Raw genomic sequence first — 17,788 nt, 5'->3', positions numbered from 1 at the left:
ACACCTTACGGGCAATGTGGTCCCGGTGTGGTTTATGAAATCCCACTGCCTTGTGGAAAGTCCTATGTAGGACAAACTGGCTGCTGCATCAATGATTGAATGAGGGAGCATGCTAAAACATGACGACAGACTTGAATGCGCATCTATCAGCAAAAAAAAGCCTGCCCTTGTCGTGCCAGATTTTATGATGTGAAGATCCCAGGCAGAAGTAAAGATAAAATTGCATGTAAGCTACTCAAAGCGTTTTACATAAAAAAGTAGTGCTTGTGTAAGTCAGACCGCTGTTGTTTTGTACGACGCGGAACTTGTTTCTTAAGATCTTCAAAATGATTGTGTTAGCACGGATAATCGCCCTCTGTTGTCTTCCCGAAGTGGCTAGTGCGCCTGTGCATTCGGAAGAGTATATATACAGTATCCTGTTGTGTTTCGAATTAAGTTATTAGCAGCACCTGTGACATGTTTTCGTATATCATCTGTGTATTTGTGCCTTTGCCTACAATATGTCGTTCAGCAATCATATTGAGGTTTTGACAAATAAACCCAAAAATTTTATTTAAAGCAAATAGTATTGCATAAGGCCAAATGCTTATATAGAATCATCTGGCAGCAGCTACGTTTAACAAAATTTAATACTTTCTAAAACAAGAAACTTTCAGATGGTTTGAGCAAAAATCTACTTATGCCAAAATTATTGTCATTAATTTATATGGCTCATTCCGCCTTACTTTCTTTTTAAACCAAAATTATATATGCAGTGCAGGTGCTCCCCACACCCAAAGAAATTGTCACCGTTCCTTAAAGTGCATGGTTTTGTTTCAAATGACAGCACAAGTATGCTTTGCGATTGTTAGCCAATGCTATGATTGTCAAACTTCTTGAAATCACGGACTCCTGGACAGGATAACTAGTCGCATTGGGCACCCTTTCATCAGTTTTTGTCCACAAAATCAAGCAAGTAAAGCCATTGCCCTGAGTCTGCAACTGTTAATGCGTTCTGTTTGCTAATGATAATTTTATGGTCATTGACCCAAGCCAAGCCAAAAAAGCTCCCTTTCTAGAGCCGAGACAGGTTCCTGAATTACACCATGGAAGGTAAGCTCGTGGGCCCTTCTCCTGCTTCAGAAAGAGCTCACTGCTGACACGTTACACGATGCAGCTTACTTTCGTCAGTGTTGGGTGAAGTGCCAGTGTTGAAGTTGTCTTAGGCGCAGAATGGCAGTTTCAGGTTTAGTGGGCTTGTAGGAAGACAAGCTCAAGATAACTTCCTGGTTTGAACAGGCTGTTTTGGTTATAATACATCAAGCTTTCTTGTGACTGCCCGCAGAGGTGGTCCGTTAGTCTCGCTGTGAAGTTGACATTCAGCTGTATGCCCCAGAAGACCCGAATAATGGTCTGCTCTAGTTCACACGCTCTTGATTTTCTGTCAGCACTCTTGAACTCTTGCTGCCAGTAATTTCTTCCGAGCTGGCCGAATTATCTCGAGGCCCCACGCTGACACTACCGATGTTTCAAGCGTAGACTTTTCAGGATAAGGTTCTTATCAGGAACATTGGCACTTACAGATTTCTATTCTGGACGCGAGTGAGGCGAACCAGTAAGTCTTGGTAGCAATGTTTTGTACATAAGTTCTGTAGAAGGTATTATTAAGGGTTCGACGAAAATTCATTTAGCCAGCTAACGACTATGAAGTTGTGGTGAATGACCAAGTGCTTATCATCGTGTTAGTGACGATACAATTTTTCGTAAAACGTTTAACTCCAACAGGACTACACACAAGATGTAACCAAGACTTGCCGGTTCATTTCACTCAGGTCTTGAATAGCCACCTGTAAGTGCCACCTTTTTTTAAACCACACTTGCAAAGCCAGGAGTCTTATCCTGAAAAGTCTTCAATTGAAGACATCAGTAGTGTCAGTGTGGGGCCTCAGGATAATTCAGCAAGCCGAGAAGAAATTGCTAACAGTACAAGTAAAAGTATGCCAACAGAAAATGAAGGGCTTGGAAGCCGATGTATTCTTCGCAAAGTGTCAACTACAGGGTCATTGTTCACGAGTTCCCGGATGCGTAACTCCATGCCAACTTCATGCCGACGCTAAGGAAACACCAGGGCAGGCAGTTGCAAGAAAAGAAATTCAGTGCTCTAAGAAAAATGCGGCCACTGAAACCATGAAAGTAATGTTAACTTGCCTTCGTACAACTACACTGAACCTAAACATGCTGTTTTGGGCAAGGGAACGAACATCAACACTGGTGCCTTGCCTGACTATGAGTCATCTGCGCCGTGAGTGGTGCCGTCAGTGCACTTCCTTCCGAAGATGAGGCCCGCACCTGCACTGTCAGTGTGCTGTGCAAATTTCAGAAGCACATCCCACAAGCTTTTCTGCCTAGCAAAGAAGCTGTGTGGGGCTCCAAAACCCATTGAACCAACGAACACAAACCCAAACCTCGTCCTTTCAACTCTCGCTTTATATTGCTGTGCAAGCAGTAAAATTGGATGGTGTTAGTAGTGTTCTGTCCTGTCACCTCCTTGCCTTTCCTATGAATTTTATGTTAAATAAGCTTTTTCGTGGTGAAAGAGTGCTAGTTTAAGGCATAAACCAGCTCCATGGCAGTTTGCAATTAAGGAATGTAAACATTTGCTGAAAATAGGTCCACGAAGAATATTTCAAAAGAGCACTTTAAAAAAAACACACACGTGTATCTATCACCAAGGCCAACCCTTGTGTCTTCTATCTCAACATATTTCTCAAAACTCAAGCTCAAAACTGATATCCAGGTGCAAGCTCTCCATATCATATTACCTTGTCAATGATGAAGCAAAGCACGCTGGTGCCTGGATGTTGTGGGACCAACTCAGGCGTGGAGATCAGCACTGATCAGCAACACAGCACAGTCTGCTTACGCTTTCTCTGCAGGCCCAGCCATACCTGCATTAATACAAATGGGCTTAGTGTCACGTGAGTATAATATAAAAAGTGACACCGTGAACAAATCAATCCTTGTTCGGTATACATATGAAAAAATGTAGATATTCTCCATACAGCAAGCTTCACTTTGAGTAACAAATCCTGCACTATAAGAAAATTATGATGCATGAGCCATCTATGCAAGAAAATGAATTGAAGATCCCTTTTTTTGCCTCCCTCCTCCTCCTTGTGTATAGGTGGCAGTCAGGTTAAGTAAAGTAGGCCAGTCAGCCACATAGTGTAAGCAAAGGTGGTCACTTGGTGGGCCAATTATGATACCATAGCACGACATGCATTCTGCAGGCACTGCAATGTTAAAGCACCCATAAGCCTAGCAGCATTACCCAATAGGGCTAACCAATAAGTGTCCCCAGCAGCATAACTCAGCATGTCTACCAGGAGGCTTTCATTACACTTTGACAACTATCCTCCTACGGCTTGAGCCCAATTTTTGTCAACAGAAGACAAGCTTTAAGCATCTGCACAAGGGCACTTTAAACAGTACCACAATAGCTTCCTACCTAATCCCACCTTTAAAATGACATTGGTAAGTTCAGTACCATGTGTAGAACCAATCAAATTGTTCTGCAATCAAGTAAGCATCCCCTTTTCATACACGCAAATATCAGCAACACTACTACTGCCATATGGGCATTTTGTAGACAAAAACACCAAGCGCAAGAGCTGAAGCTTGGGCAAGTTGGTAACAGTTCATTTTGATGGTGTTCATGGCACACACATGCCAAAAGCATAAGCGACAGACAGAGAGTGAAAAATAACTGTCCTCTTTCACACTCTGTGTGTCCCTTAGTGCCTTGGAATGTGTTAGCTGTGAATGCCACCATCTGCCTGTCCCTTATCTCCTTAGAAAGTGTGCACTGTGAATAGCATGGAAAGGAACATAAGAGACCAGGTAATGCTACAATAGATAAAAGAAAGCATGCTCTCTGATGCAACACGTCTTTAAGCAACTTAATTTTCAACCAACATCCTAAGCCTGCCACGCTTAAAAAACTCACTGAAGTTGCTGTGTAAGACAACATCTTGCTTTTACAAAAAATAGAGTTAAACTTATCCTATTATTTTTGCAAACTGGTGCTTCAGTACTGTGAAAAGGTGGTATTATTGAAAACCAGCTTAATTTTTGTGTAATAAAAAAGCCTAGTCAGCTACAGAGATCAGGCTTGATATAAATCTGCCAGTGAACACGGTGAATCAATATTTCCATGACTGTTGAGGTAAAAGGAATCGTTGACAAATTCCCAACACACTATGCATGTTTTGAGAAGACAGTGCTTTTCTCCTGCAAGCATTTAGCAGAGCCCCAGTGAATACAGTATGATATAACTTATTGCAGGACATTTCAAACAGATCCTCTTTATGGCTTCTTAGGGACTTGGGTAATGAAGAGTAAGTGCAGTGACATCTCTGAGCACCTCAAAGACAATACTGGTGATTACATGGCAACACAACTGCTGACATGCAAGATAACTTTCGGGCAGTGTTGTCTCATGCCACATCAATCAGACAAAACTTTAAAGGGACACTTAAGGAAAAAATAATTATTGAGATGCATTATTGAATTACTCTTCTGCATACCCAGAAAGACTGCAGTTATCCAAAATTAGAGGCTTGATAAGCTGGAAAATACACAAGAACGATATACAGGTGGTGAAACCACAATAAAGTTCCCACACCTGCTGGCTGTCTGCTAAGGCCTAATTAATTTGTTTTTGGCAAAAATTGACTATATTGCATTCTAAAAGAGGCAAGAACTGAACTTAGCAATTTTGGAGCAAGTGTACTGAACCGCAACAGCCAAAATATACGAAAATACTCTGGAATGCATGATGTCCTCCAACGTACGATGTTTCGCCACAAAATTTGGCAGAAAATGCCACTTTAACCTTCCTTTTCTTTTTGCAATAAATAACCTCTCATCACAGAACTAACACAAAAAGAAAGAATACATGATGCGTCTAAACTGTCTCCAAACAAAAAAATGTGTCCGGAGTCATTTTGTACACATTCAAACCACTTATTTTTGACCTTGCTTAAAGTGCCTTTGTATATCATGCAACAAGAAACTGAAAAACAGGATTCACTGTAAAGGGAGAAATGAATGGGGCTCGCCTAGCGTGACGTATCTGCACAGGCTTAAGAGAAAAGTGACTTCATGGTCTAAATGAAAAAATTTAAATAAAATCACACTTTGGGCGGGTCTCACGTTATAGTATACTCAAAATCTTGACCAGTGCTTATTCAGTCTGTACTTATCCCAAAAGCTTGGTAATGACGTACGCCCCTTTTGCACTAATGGTGTCTGCGCCAAAGGGGCTAAGGCTAAATGTTAGGTAGCCACACACATTTTAACAGTGAAATTCAAGTGCATTATGACTTTTGTCTGCCACTTTTAATAACATGCAAGGGTCGATATAGCACATTATGATCTAATTATTGTAGGTCAGCATGGCCTGAGCAGGGCGTGCCTAAACACTTTGTTAGGTGAGAAAGTATTGTTTCTGGTACTCTTTCGGCAAGCAGCCTATGCCTTATTCAGAACAAAAACCTTGTTTCCCTGAGAATGTCAGACAATTGCATATTTCAAATTGACCATTTGAAATGCACACAAAGTACAGCATGGTTTTGAGGGTCCCACTAACTATTGAAACGCACATCGTCCAAGTTCAGCAGTCAACATCATAACTAAGCTTGTAGAAGTGCATATTAGCAAGTTGACAGAATAATAAGGAGAAGGTGAGAGAGATGGTCCCAACTATAAGAGAAGCAATAGCAGAGTTCAAGCTCCCTCCCGTGTCAAATGCGGAAGGGCAAAGCATACCCAGCTTTCGGTTACACTCCCACCTGCGACCACTGCACCAGGCTGACTGACATGCGTAACCAGCAGTTTGTGATACCACATTATCAAACCTGCAATTTATTGGACATCAGAGATCAGCTTCAAGCTTGATGCTATGCTGCTCTAGGGATGTATTATGAACTGACTACATTTAATTGTTATGCTTCATGGTTTGTTGCAAGCTTCAGGAATTTACTTATTCCTTTATAAACATACCTCATAGGCTCCAGCTGGAGTACTGCATAAGGTGGTAGGTAGAACATTGTGAGCCAAATAAAGAACATAGAATAAAACAAGTAAAAAAAGAAATACTCTTTCACACTGTGGTTTCTTATTGGCAGCTAGCTCATAAAAGTGAACAGAAACGTGTTCATGCTGGTAGTGCTTTAGAAGAATAAATAATAAGAGGTTAAACAGAAAATTCAAACACTTTCAAGCCACCTTTCGTGGTTTTTTCTTTCAACGTCCCTTTAGAAATGGGAATCAATGAACAGCCCCCCCCCCAAAAAAAAGAGAAAAAAAGTGTAATACATGATTTTTGACTACTTAGAGAAATAAATCTAGGAACACAGAATCTGTGCAGGCATGTATGTAAGGAATTAAGTGCAGTAATATATGCAATAACTTGCAATGCCCTTCTGCTTTCGTCGGGCAACTCATAACAAGACATAAAAGGATATGTGTGCCTCAAAACAGTTCCTAAAACAATACGTCACTATACAGTCAGTAAGTAGCATATCATGCATATCTACTCAAGCCCCCAATTATACTTGACTCAGAGGAGGCTACTTAGGTATATTGATTAAACTGAAGGTAGGCGATATTTTAAAATATACAGTTCAAGTAGTACTCGAATATTATGTCGAAACTGGAAGTTATGAATATGGCATCTAAAGCTAAAGTGTTGTACGTTATGCCAATTCTGCCAGCCTGTGAACTTTATGTTTTGCAAAAATCCTAGACACAATGCTGCGTTGGAAAGTCAGCATGTATTTTCTTAAAGTTTTCTCTCAGCACCTACATTGTTCAATAGAGACACATTAGTAACCATTAACTTGGAACAGCAGAAACTGACAACATTGTTTTTAGACCAGTGTGCTTTTTTCAGTGCTTTTGCTGTTGCCGATTTAGCCGGCTTTACGAACTTATCTCAATAAGCTCGTCTAATACGGGTGTCATACAGTGCACTTTTCATTGCGATCAAGCCCAATCCGGATCGAATTTCTCACTTGTGATTGACTCTTTTGTGCAAGCTGCGCGAGGAAGCCAAATGCAGTAGCTAATTTTGATCTGAATCGGGCTTGGTAGGAAGTGCCCCTCTGGTATACTCGTTAGGGATTTTGCATTGCTAATAAAGCAGCACAAGTGCCATCACAATTTATTGTTTTAGATGCAATTTTGCAATCCCATACCACCCCATTTTTCAAGATTCTTACAACATATTCCCAATAGAATTTCATTCTGATAACTCAATGCAACAATAGTAAAATTGTAGAACGAGTCCAAATTCGTAAATCTCACCAAAAGATTCAGGACCGATGGCAGGTACGAATTATACCAACAGAACCTAGAACTCATAAGTGGCATTGACTGTTTTGTACACACCTTGTCAAAGCAAGCAGATCAGATTCCTTGTCGGGCTGCTCAGACTGCATTTTGCCACAGGCTCCCATGTGGTGCAGAGATTGCATCCGTCTCATGAAATCGTGACATCCCTAAACAATAGGAAATGTTCAGTTTATTGCAATCACTGCTGAAACTGCAAACTTGTGATTTAACAACACCGCCTTAAATTGTGAAAAGACCTCAGGCAGCTACATGGTTGTGCAAATATCTCATTCTGACATCACGGGCAGTTATTTAACCTGTCAAATGGACGAAGACATACAGAACACTCAACACAAGAAACACAGGTTGTCTTGACAATATATAAGAAGAAAAAATTGCCTACAAGCTAAAATGTGCTCATGAGTCAGACAGAGCAATCCGGTGCCGTCTCGCGCAGATGTTAGCTGTGAAGAGAACACGTCAACGTACTTCTAGAAATATATATACCATTTCTTGCTGAGAAATTACGTACAGAAGCAGTGACATTCGCGGCATCAATTTTTGTGCCCGTTCAGACTAAACGATACTCGGCGCTAGTGTATTTCATAACAGAAAGCAAAGAAAAAATATATAAAGCTCTTGGCAACATCCTATACTTGTTTGAGGGTAATTTTCATAAAACGTTTTGCTAAATGTGTACTACGGCATTAATAACAAACATTAGGAAATCAGTTTTATAATTTTTGTCGCTGTACTAATCATCTTGCGCTCCGCCTAACAAGGCACACTACATGAACTATAAAAATGCTCCAAGCGCCAGACTTACCTTTCGAGACATACTCGGCAAACGCTCCTTCGTGTCAGGTCCGGCGGCATCGACTGCACGAACTGTCCTTCCGGCATAAACACTGTTAAATTGCGGATGAACGTAATTATACAATTTCCAACACATTCTTCCGTGCACTGTGAACCGCTGCGAGATCGGCGAGAGTACCAGAGGCTGCTAATGAGCCGGGAACAAAGAGCACGAATGGACCGAACTACGATGACCAACAACGCCGCACCGCACGAAACATACAGCTAGCTAGCAGCGTTGCACAGGCCCATGGGCTTAGCGATCGCTGATGCGCACAAAAAAGAGCACATTTTCTCTCGGCAAAGCGTAAATATGATTAAACTACCACATCGACCGTCCGCAAGGAAAATATTCATGCTGCGCTCACATACCGACAGCCCAACGTTTCTAGACTGGTAACATTTTGACAGCCGAACACGGGGAAATGATGTCATTTCGTCAAGATACAGGCACCGGAAGCTTTGCAAGAGCCGGATCAACGTCATGGCGGCCATATTGTTTACATGGTCGTCTACCGTTTTGTCGTCTCAGGCAACGTTGGTCTCTGGCTCCTCGGCACCACTGTATCGGCACGGTGCTCCATGGTAATCGTGATCGCATGGATGGTGGCGGCTGGTATTCACATGTTATGCGAGTGATGCGGCGTGTTTCAACAACGTTTCTTTCAACATCGAGGACAGCAACCTGCTGAGCAGCCGTATCAACCGGTCAGGGCCGTTAAATCGCAGCATATCGTGGTTTGATTTGTGAATGTTTGTGAATTCAACAAGGTGTCCGTGTTTTAATGCGTCGTTATCGACGACGCATTTGGTGTCGAGTGGCGTCGTTGACGCACTTTGTTCTGGCTAGTGTGCCGTTTTGCGGATGTGTATAGTTCATGAAGAGTGCCGTCTGTGCATCGGACGCTGCTGCCACGCCGGCTCGATTTGCCAACGCGCGAGAACGTCCGCACTGTCTGTCGCGAGTGCTTTCGGACACTGCTTGTGTTCTCTCTCTCTCTCTCTCACTCTCTCTGTGTGTGTGTGTGTGTGTGTGTGTGTGTGTGTGTGTGTGTGTGTGTGTGTGTGTGTGTGTGTGTGTGTGTGTGTGTGTGTGTGTGTGTGTGTGTGTGTGTGTGTGTGTGTGTGTGTGTGTGTGTGTGTGTGTGTGTGTGTGTGTGTGTGTGTGTGTGTGTGTGTGTGTGGTGTGTGTGTGTGTGTGTGTGTGTGTGTGTGTGTGTGTGTGTGTGTGTGTGTGTGTGTGTGTGTGTGTGTGTGTGTGTGTGTGTGTGTGTGTGTGTGTGTGTGTGTGTGTGTGTGTGTGTGTGTGTGTGTGTGTGTGTGTGTGTGTGTGTGTGTGTGTGTGTGTGTGTGTGTGTGTGTGTGTGTGTGTGTGTGTGTGTGTGTGTGTGTGTGTGTGTGTGTGTGTGTGTGTGTGTGTGTGTGTGTGTGTGTGTGTGTGTGTGTGCGTGTGTGTGTGTGTGTGTGTGTGTGCGCGCGCGTGCGTGTGCGTGTGCGTGTGTGTGTGTGTGCGCGCGCGCGTGCGTGTGTGTGTGCGCGCGCGTGCGTGTGTGTGTGCGCGCGCGCGTGCGTGTGTGTGCGCGCGCGCGTGCGTGTGTGTGCGCGCGTGCGCGTGTGCGTGCGCGCGTGCGTGCGTGCGTGCGCGCGCGTCTGATATGCGTCGTTATTGTGTCCGCAATTTGCAAAATTGTTTTTTTAATTTGTTTCCGGCGTGCGCGAACGCCAGGATATGCTGCATGTTCGTCATTTAACGACCCTGCTTGAATGTAGGGACATTGACATTTTGGTCGTTTCGAGGTCAGCTTTTAACGAATCGCAAAGCGTTGCCTTCCTCTGAACCATCACTGCACGAACTACTTAGTTATTTCTCCGTTGATTTCAAATTCATTTTTGTGTAGTATATACGCAGATAATGCTCCGTTGCCACGCTAAACTCGTATTTGCCGCTGTTGAGCGGCAAATACGAGGTTTTTTTACTACGTCAAGCTCTCTCAGTATACAGTGCACAAGTTGTGAAAGACTTAGTGCAAATAATTTTTCTAGCAGCAATTTGGCAAAATGTGCTGATCGTATGTCAGCATTAGTGATTGATGGTTATGTAATTTCGTAATTTTTTTCTGTCAAAGTGCGATAGATATTGGCTGCTGTTTTGGCTATTTATTCACCAATTTATTTACACTGAGTTTGTGGTTCTTTTTATTTTTTACATGTGGGCATGCATGGCCAGTTTATGCCTGCCTGCTACAGTTTGACATAAACAGGCACTAACAACCTCTTAAAATATGGGCAATAAAATGTGACTAGCAGATTTGATAGTCTTGTGGGAGCTGTGACATAATTACTAACGCGAACAAGACTAACGAAAAAAAGGTGGGATAAGACAGAGTGCTCTATCCTGTCCCACCTTTTTTTCCGTTGTTCGCACTAGTCACAGCAACTGCATCCACACCAACTAACCCAACTTTCTTCGTGAATTACTCGTCTGGGGGGGGGGGGGGGGCACACTTAGCTGTTTGGAAAATGTGCAGCTTGAAATTTCTGCATTGCTACCTCTGACTGACAGCTCTGACGCAAGCAATATGATTAGGCTGTGACAAAGCGCGTGCATCTTCTGTTACTGATCAAACTGCATGCAATATAATCATTTGCCAACTCGTCCGTGTTGGATGTGTTTTCAGTGAGCTATAATCGCATTGCCAGCTTCTTTTATTCTGCATAAAAACAAACCTATATATAGTATTTTTTTCCGAAACCTTGAAGGTACTCAACCCTATATTGCATTAAAAGCTTCGGGTGATCCACTCTGAACAAGGGACGTACTCTCAGACAACAGCTTTTGGCTATATCACTGTCAGTGCGCGCTTATTGGCTGGTTGAGCAATGCGTCACACGAAAGCAATAGTATTGCTGTAAGTGATAATCCGAGAATATGTCCCCAAGTGAAAATCATTGCATCATTAGGACTGACATGAGCTTTGATAGAGATGTGTGTGTCCATTATATGAAATTGCAGAAATTCAACACTGGCGCTCTTATTCATTCTGCAGTTTATGCTGCTATATGTGGCACAATGGTTCGACGTCGTCATACAGCACATTGATTATGTCCTTGCATGTGCTTCAAACGATTCATCATAAAATCTTGCTGTCATTCACGAGCTTTTGTATACACTACGACTTAGGTGCATTCACTTTGTATGCAATTCGTAGTCATCGGCCAAGATCTCGTTGCTCATATGACTACAGTGCGTACACATCACACGCTATCTCGCACATCTCGTACAGAATCTCGTTAGGTTGGCGCAGCACATCGCAGACATCTCGCGCATGCGTACATCTCGCACATGCTTTCGCGTAGCACCTCGCATAGATCTAGCACACTTCGTGAAGTCTACGCAGCTCATGCGTACAGATCTCGCACATTTTCTACGATATCTCGTTAAATGTGCGTAGCACATCGCATACTTCTCGTCAAATCTGTGCGATATGCATACATCTCGCACATTTCTCGCACAATTCGCGTACAAATTTTTCAATAGGGATCAGCACTTGAAAAATCATAAAACGTGCTACACTTTTCAACGACATGGATGGGGATTTGTGTGGGGACGGTGCAATGTGTTATTTCGTGGTCCGATATGCCTTGCAGAATTTGTAACTGTTTTCAAGTGGAAAGTGATGACTGAGAAATGTCAGATCAAGAATATTTGATGTAATTCCCTTAGTGCGTGGGGGCTACATAACTATCTCACTCAGGTTAAAATGCAACATCATATCACTGATTAATTCAGAGGACATCGATGGAAAGTGCATAGCTTTCTAATCACTATCGGGTGAGTTGAAGTCGCCCACTAGATTAGACGGCCACATGACACATGACGTTGCAGATAGTCATATAGTGAACGGGTAACACTACAGTGAGATGTGGGACTGCGGTAAACGTATCCCACCGTAACCGCGCGTTGGGCCAACGTTCGTTTCCAAAAAATTGCTTCAACATTTTCCGCATCAGGGAGCCTTGAAAAAGGGATAACTTTCTTTATAAATATAGCAACGCCCCCGCCACGGGTCTGTCTGTCTTTTCGTACTACTGAATACTTTGGTGGGGCCAATTCAACGTCCAGGATATCATGTGTCAGCCATGTTTCTGTCACGGCAACTAAATCCGATTATAGACTAATTAAGACCGACTCCAGTGAATCTACTTTATTAAGAATGCTACGCGCATTTAAGTTTATGAAACTTATTTTGAATGCTGCTGGATTTGGCGTGGACACAGTGACTTCGATTCGCCTTGCTGGGTTTTTTTTTTTCGAGTTAAGCATAGTCGACTGTCGGTACCACATCATTTTGACTCTCATCCCAACAGTACAGCTCACCGTTAATTCTCAGTTTGTCATAAGTTAAAGAAGCGCTCTCTCCAGCTTGCTTTCTTGTTTTGCCGAAGTTATAGTTTTTTTTTTATTTCTTGAATGCAAACTGAGAAATCTTCACTTATTGAATAATGGGTCCCCTTCAACCTGCGACAGCTCTGCAGCACCCTTGTTTTATCTTGAAAGTCAGCAAGTTTCATGATTACCGGTCGTGTTTTTTTGGCTCTAGGTTTTCCAAGTCGTAATTCCTTACAAAGTAAAAAGCTCCATTTTCAGAATGCTTTTAACGATTCTTTCATTTGTAACGGCTTCCGAGGGAGTAGTCACTTTCTTTTTCATTCTCGGGGACACCATAAATGATAAGATTACGCCTTCTGAAACGATTTTCCAGATCGTCCATCTTAAGCTCGAGGGCATGTATAGTTTTTTCCAAACTAGCCAATTCATTCATTTAAGTCGTTACTTTACCATCAAATGCCATCAGCAGTTCCACCTTGGAATCAATTGCTCTTAATCGTTCTTGCTTGATTTCCTTCAGGTACTCAACAATCAGTTGCAGTTTCAAAATATTAGTGGCATCAGGACCGGGGTTAGTTTCAATGTCAAAACATAATAAGAAAAGTGTATTGTTAAATCAAACGCCAACGCATTCACAAAGCAGCTCAGCAACGACCGTTGGGCACGGCAGCACAACCAAAAACACATTATTTGACCGATAGCATTTGCAATAACGTTTTCTCACCTGAGTAAAGAAGGTGAACGGATTAAGCGGATTCATTCTGGTGGTTCTGCCGTGCCCTTCGTGCGAGCGGCCTTCGTATGTGCCTTTTCTATGCCACGATGCCAAGTTTGCCACCAGGCAGGCGTTGACTTCAACCTCAGTATTGGCTGCTGTTGTCACAAAGCGCGCAGCGCTGGGGACGTTGTTGTGTATCTGTGGCCTCGATGACACGTAGGATTTCCCGTCTTAGAGTATGTGCATCATACTGCCTTGTGCATCGGATGCTGCCTCGTCACAGCCCGTCGACTGTAGTAGCAGAAGGACCAACAACTGCGTAAAGGAGGTGAAAGGATTAGGCAGATGCATTCTCTTGGTCCTGCTGTGCCCTTCCAAGTATATGCGCCTATAGAATTTGCAGTTTGTACTGTAGATGGGAGATACTCAGGTCCACAGAATTTTATTTCTGTATTGTATCTCTAGCTGTACAAATGTCGCTAATAAAATTTCAAAATAAAGCACATTTCACTGCCCGCTATTCCTGCCGAAACGCAGTAGCCACGCGCTATGGCATGCTGGCTCACGTATCATAACGGAATGGGGTAAAATTTTAGCAAACACAGATGTGCTGCTGGCTTTTATTCAATACATGAACTAAACACGCAAAGCAAATTGTCATCACAAAAAGAGAGAGAGATGCTGAAAATGACAGCCGTTTGAATAATGCAGACTGTAGCAGCCAACAGAACTCGGGCTCGTTTCCTCTTGGATCTGCTGATAAAATCGCACACTCGTCAAGCGCATTGCAGATAAGCGGGATGGATGTCTCCCCCTCTCGCATCAACAAAACCGTTGCCATAAAAGCACGCTTTATTTTGAAAAAAATTTTTTTACCGGAAGCATGGCCTACCAACCACCAGGGGAGAAACTGGTGCTCGTGATGCAATTCTCGTTAACCTGCGGGATATGCCAGCTGACATAGCCGTGCTTTTAACGCGATACCATTAAGGGCTCCGTGTCGCAAAAAATCCGGCGTTGGTGTCGATGTAAGCGCCGACGTCCGTGGTGGAGATAATCATACCGCACCACACCGACAACGCAGGCCCTCTTGCGCATAGGCGCTGGTCAACTAATCGAATTTCTCAAAGCAAAATGCGTCAGGAAAATCATAAAATACGACGTAACCACAACCCACAGACACGATAGCGTCGGATTGTAATTTGAATATACGAGAAAACATATTTCTCTTACGCGGAAACTCAAACACAGGCCCTTTTTCTAGCATTTCTACCACTGATACAGCGGCGCGCCGTGGTTTGCTCCTTGCAAAAATATCCAGATGGCGCTAGCCCACCAGGCACCCGCATGCAGAGGCTAAGTTGGAGAAAAAAGAAAGCTGTAGTTGTCGAGAAGCATCATAAGGAGCCAGGGATCTTTGAATTCTATCGCGTTCCACTATTAAAGGGGAAGCTTAAGCGTCCTCCAAATTTATCTTTCGCTTTGGTGTCCCTCAACACTTTGGCGTTAATTCTTGGACGTCCTAAGTTAGCTTCAGTGCTCTTCCCGCCGCCATCGTTGCCGGAGGGAGCGCGATAAATCTCAAAGTTATCGCACAGTCGCGGTGCGTCAGTGCTTCGTTCCCGAGAGTCGATCAAGGGTGGTGACAACCGCTCGGGCTTCCTCCCGTCACCGTTCCGTTTCTTGCGACCGTAGAGAGAGCGAGAGGTTTATTTTGAGAAAGGCAGAGAGGTCGGCTTGAGCGTTAGTTTGCTCTGGCCTGCTACTCTACACTGGGGAAGGGGGTGGGATGAAAAGAGCGATGAATGATGATATGATAAGGAGGTCCGTATATACATGTCCATCACGTTGAGGTCATACTATTGTCGTGCATAGAGTCCAGTGGCTTGAAGGAAGGCTATAGTCGCTTAGATGACCACAACTGCGATGTTGGCGTCAGGCCAAAGACCTAATACAATCTGGTCAGATATTTGTATTTTAGTCACTCGTTGAATAGTAGAAATGAGGCTCTGCCGTTCTCGCGCGTACGCTGGGCATGAGCAAAATATGTGCTTAAGTGTTTCTGGCACTTGGCAGTGATCGCAGTTGGGACCAGTGTCACTGCATCCGATGATATGCGGATAACGTCTCGTGAGTGCAACGCCAAGACAAATCCGATGTAACATACTTGTTGTGCTCCTTTTCAGTTTACGAGACATGCGGAACTTCATTTCTGGGTCCCTTCTGTGCAGTCACCTGTGTCGTCGATCTTGATTGGTCGACGACATGCATTGTACCATACTTCGAGGTTCCTGGAATGGTAACACAATGCTCTGTCGAGACGTGCGTACTACACGTAAGCCTTTCAAATTGGCAATTCCTCGAGACAGCTGCTGGCAGCCTACCGGGAAGCGCCATTTTGGTCACGCACGTCGGCTAGCCAATGGCAGTGAGCGCTGCTCTTTGTCTCTGACAAAGAGAAGAGTCTTTCGTGCAGAGAAGATGCTCGGTGTTGCTTACCGATAAGAAGAATAACACAGGTTTGAACCCTGCGCTTGAGTAGTTCAAATCCAGCACTAATGCAACTCCACTGGCGTGAAACCTGGGGAAGTGCGAAGCAGTGATGCGCCCCTTGCAAAAATGTTGTTGGATTTTCCGTTGATATTTAATGGCACCAACAACAGAAAAAGTGCGGAAGTTCCATTGGTATTTCATGGACGATTTGTTGTACAGTCATGAGAAAGTGGCCACCGTGAATTCATTATATATCCATTGGAGTATTGTGTTCTTTTTCCATGGGTCTTCAATTAAATTTTCATTGCGTTGTTTTTTCATGAGGTCTTCACTGCACTGTTTTTCCACAGTTCATTGTGTTGCACTACATCATCAAGAAGTTGTTATGAAGTTTTATGTTCGAATTATTCACCTGCAAGGGCATGTAATATTTTTGTGTGCTCCTTGGTTAAATGATTATTACAAATAGCATTACCTTTTAAATGGTCTGATTGTCACTATGACAATGCGAGGCTTGAAAATACCGTATGAAAACATTGCATCTGCAACCCACTACTTTCTGTCAAACTCTTTAATTGGTTTGAGAGAAAGCATGCAACATTTTTAAAGTAGGTGCAGCCTGCTGCTTACACATCACAGCAATGTTGGTCAGACATGCTGCGAATTTACTAAATCAGCTCCATGCGCAACGTGGCTGTCACAACAATGTGATGGGGCTCTGCATCTCTGTGCAGTCACTAAGGTCCTGCAAAATTGAGCCTTGCTTGCAGCATGAGTCGCGTATATTTGACACTTTGTGATGGCAATAAGTACTATGTGAAAGTTCAGTGAAGCCAAGAAGTCTTGAAAAATGTGGCAGGCTTTTCTTAATTATTAATAAAGAAAAAAAGGTATAAAAAAGTAGCGCATAGCATGTTTTAAAATGTGCCATCATAACCAGCTAGTGCAGCAGATCTAGGATTGTATGTTTCCTATCTGGCCAGCTATGATCGATAGTCGAGCTCAACCAATCATTTGTTTTATCACGCATCTAAAAATTGTGCATAACATCGCGGCCATATGGCTAGTAATAAAAGAAGTGAACTATTTGCCATTCCACAATAATGATTAGAAATACTTACGAAACTTCAGCTAGCTTTTTAATTGCGAAAGCAATTATATGGACACTCCAAGCGCATTTTTGCCGTCGTCATCGCCGTGATGTTCCGTATAACGTCCAACGATGATAAAATCATCGCCATGCGCCGTGCGTTGTGTGTGCGTGTGAAGGCGTGCGAAGGTGAGCCAGCCACAGAACACCCATACAAACTTAGAGAAGGGAAACTGTACCTTCCACAGTGCAACGAAAATAAGCGTAGCGGTGGCGTTGTGAACTAAAGTATGCGACCGAGAGATGGCGCTGGCAGAATCGAAACTAATATCATCATCATTATGTAGTGAGCAATATGGCCGCTACGGTAGCGGTTCGTAGGGCTGGTCGCGCTGCTCTCTCGCTGCTTTGGGGCGTTTGGTTACCGCTTTCGGGGAGGTATTGGTGTGTACTGTACTCTAACATGACTACAGGTATCTTCATTATGTCGCCAGGTGACCGAGAGGCCTCAACTGGCAATAAAACACTTCAAACAAGTAAGCTCACATTGTTTATTGTCAATGGTGAATGAGGCAGTACATGATCACAATTTTCGTACAGCTCAGGTGGACTTAATGTTGTCCGTCACTGAGTTTACAACATACAGAAACACAGATAACCATCTATTTATTAGGACCCAAAGCTGAAATCGAGCGAAGTTTTCTCATCGTGTTCGGCGTGCCGTAAAGCAGGGAGAACGAAAGTTCAGACAGTGATATTTATGCTGAGCTGCCCTCGTACTTGGATTGCGTACAATGCTGCTTGACCTTTTACATTCTCTGCGTTCGACGATTTCAGCTAGATTAAAGAAAGGAACACAAAAAATTGC

The 17,788-nt window shown here is 43.4% G+C and overlaps 1 protein-coding gene across 2 annotated transcripts in view; it reads left to right on the top strand.

Moving 5' to 3' along the window:
- LOC119437508 (uncharacterized) overlaps positions 1-17,788 on the top strand; it is a 444,678-nt gene that overhangs the window by 260,973 nt on the left and 165,917 nt on the right. The gene's annotated exons all lie outside the window — the stretch shown is intronic.

This window comes from Dermacentor silvarum, chromosome 1 (assembly GCF_013339745.2).
Source record: "Dermacentor silvarum isolate Dsil-2018 chromosome 1, BIME_Dsil_1.4, whole genome shotgun sequence".
In the NCBI taxonomy this organism is placed as follows: domain Eukaryota; kingdom Metazoa; phylum Arthropoda; class Arachnida; order Ixodida; family Ixodidae; genus Dermacentor; species Dermacentor silvarum.
The sequence above is the reverse complement of the archived record's forward strand: the minus strand, read 5'-3'. Positions and strand labels throughout refer to the sequence as shown.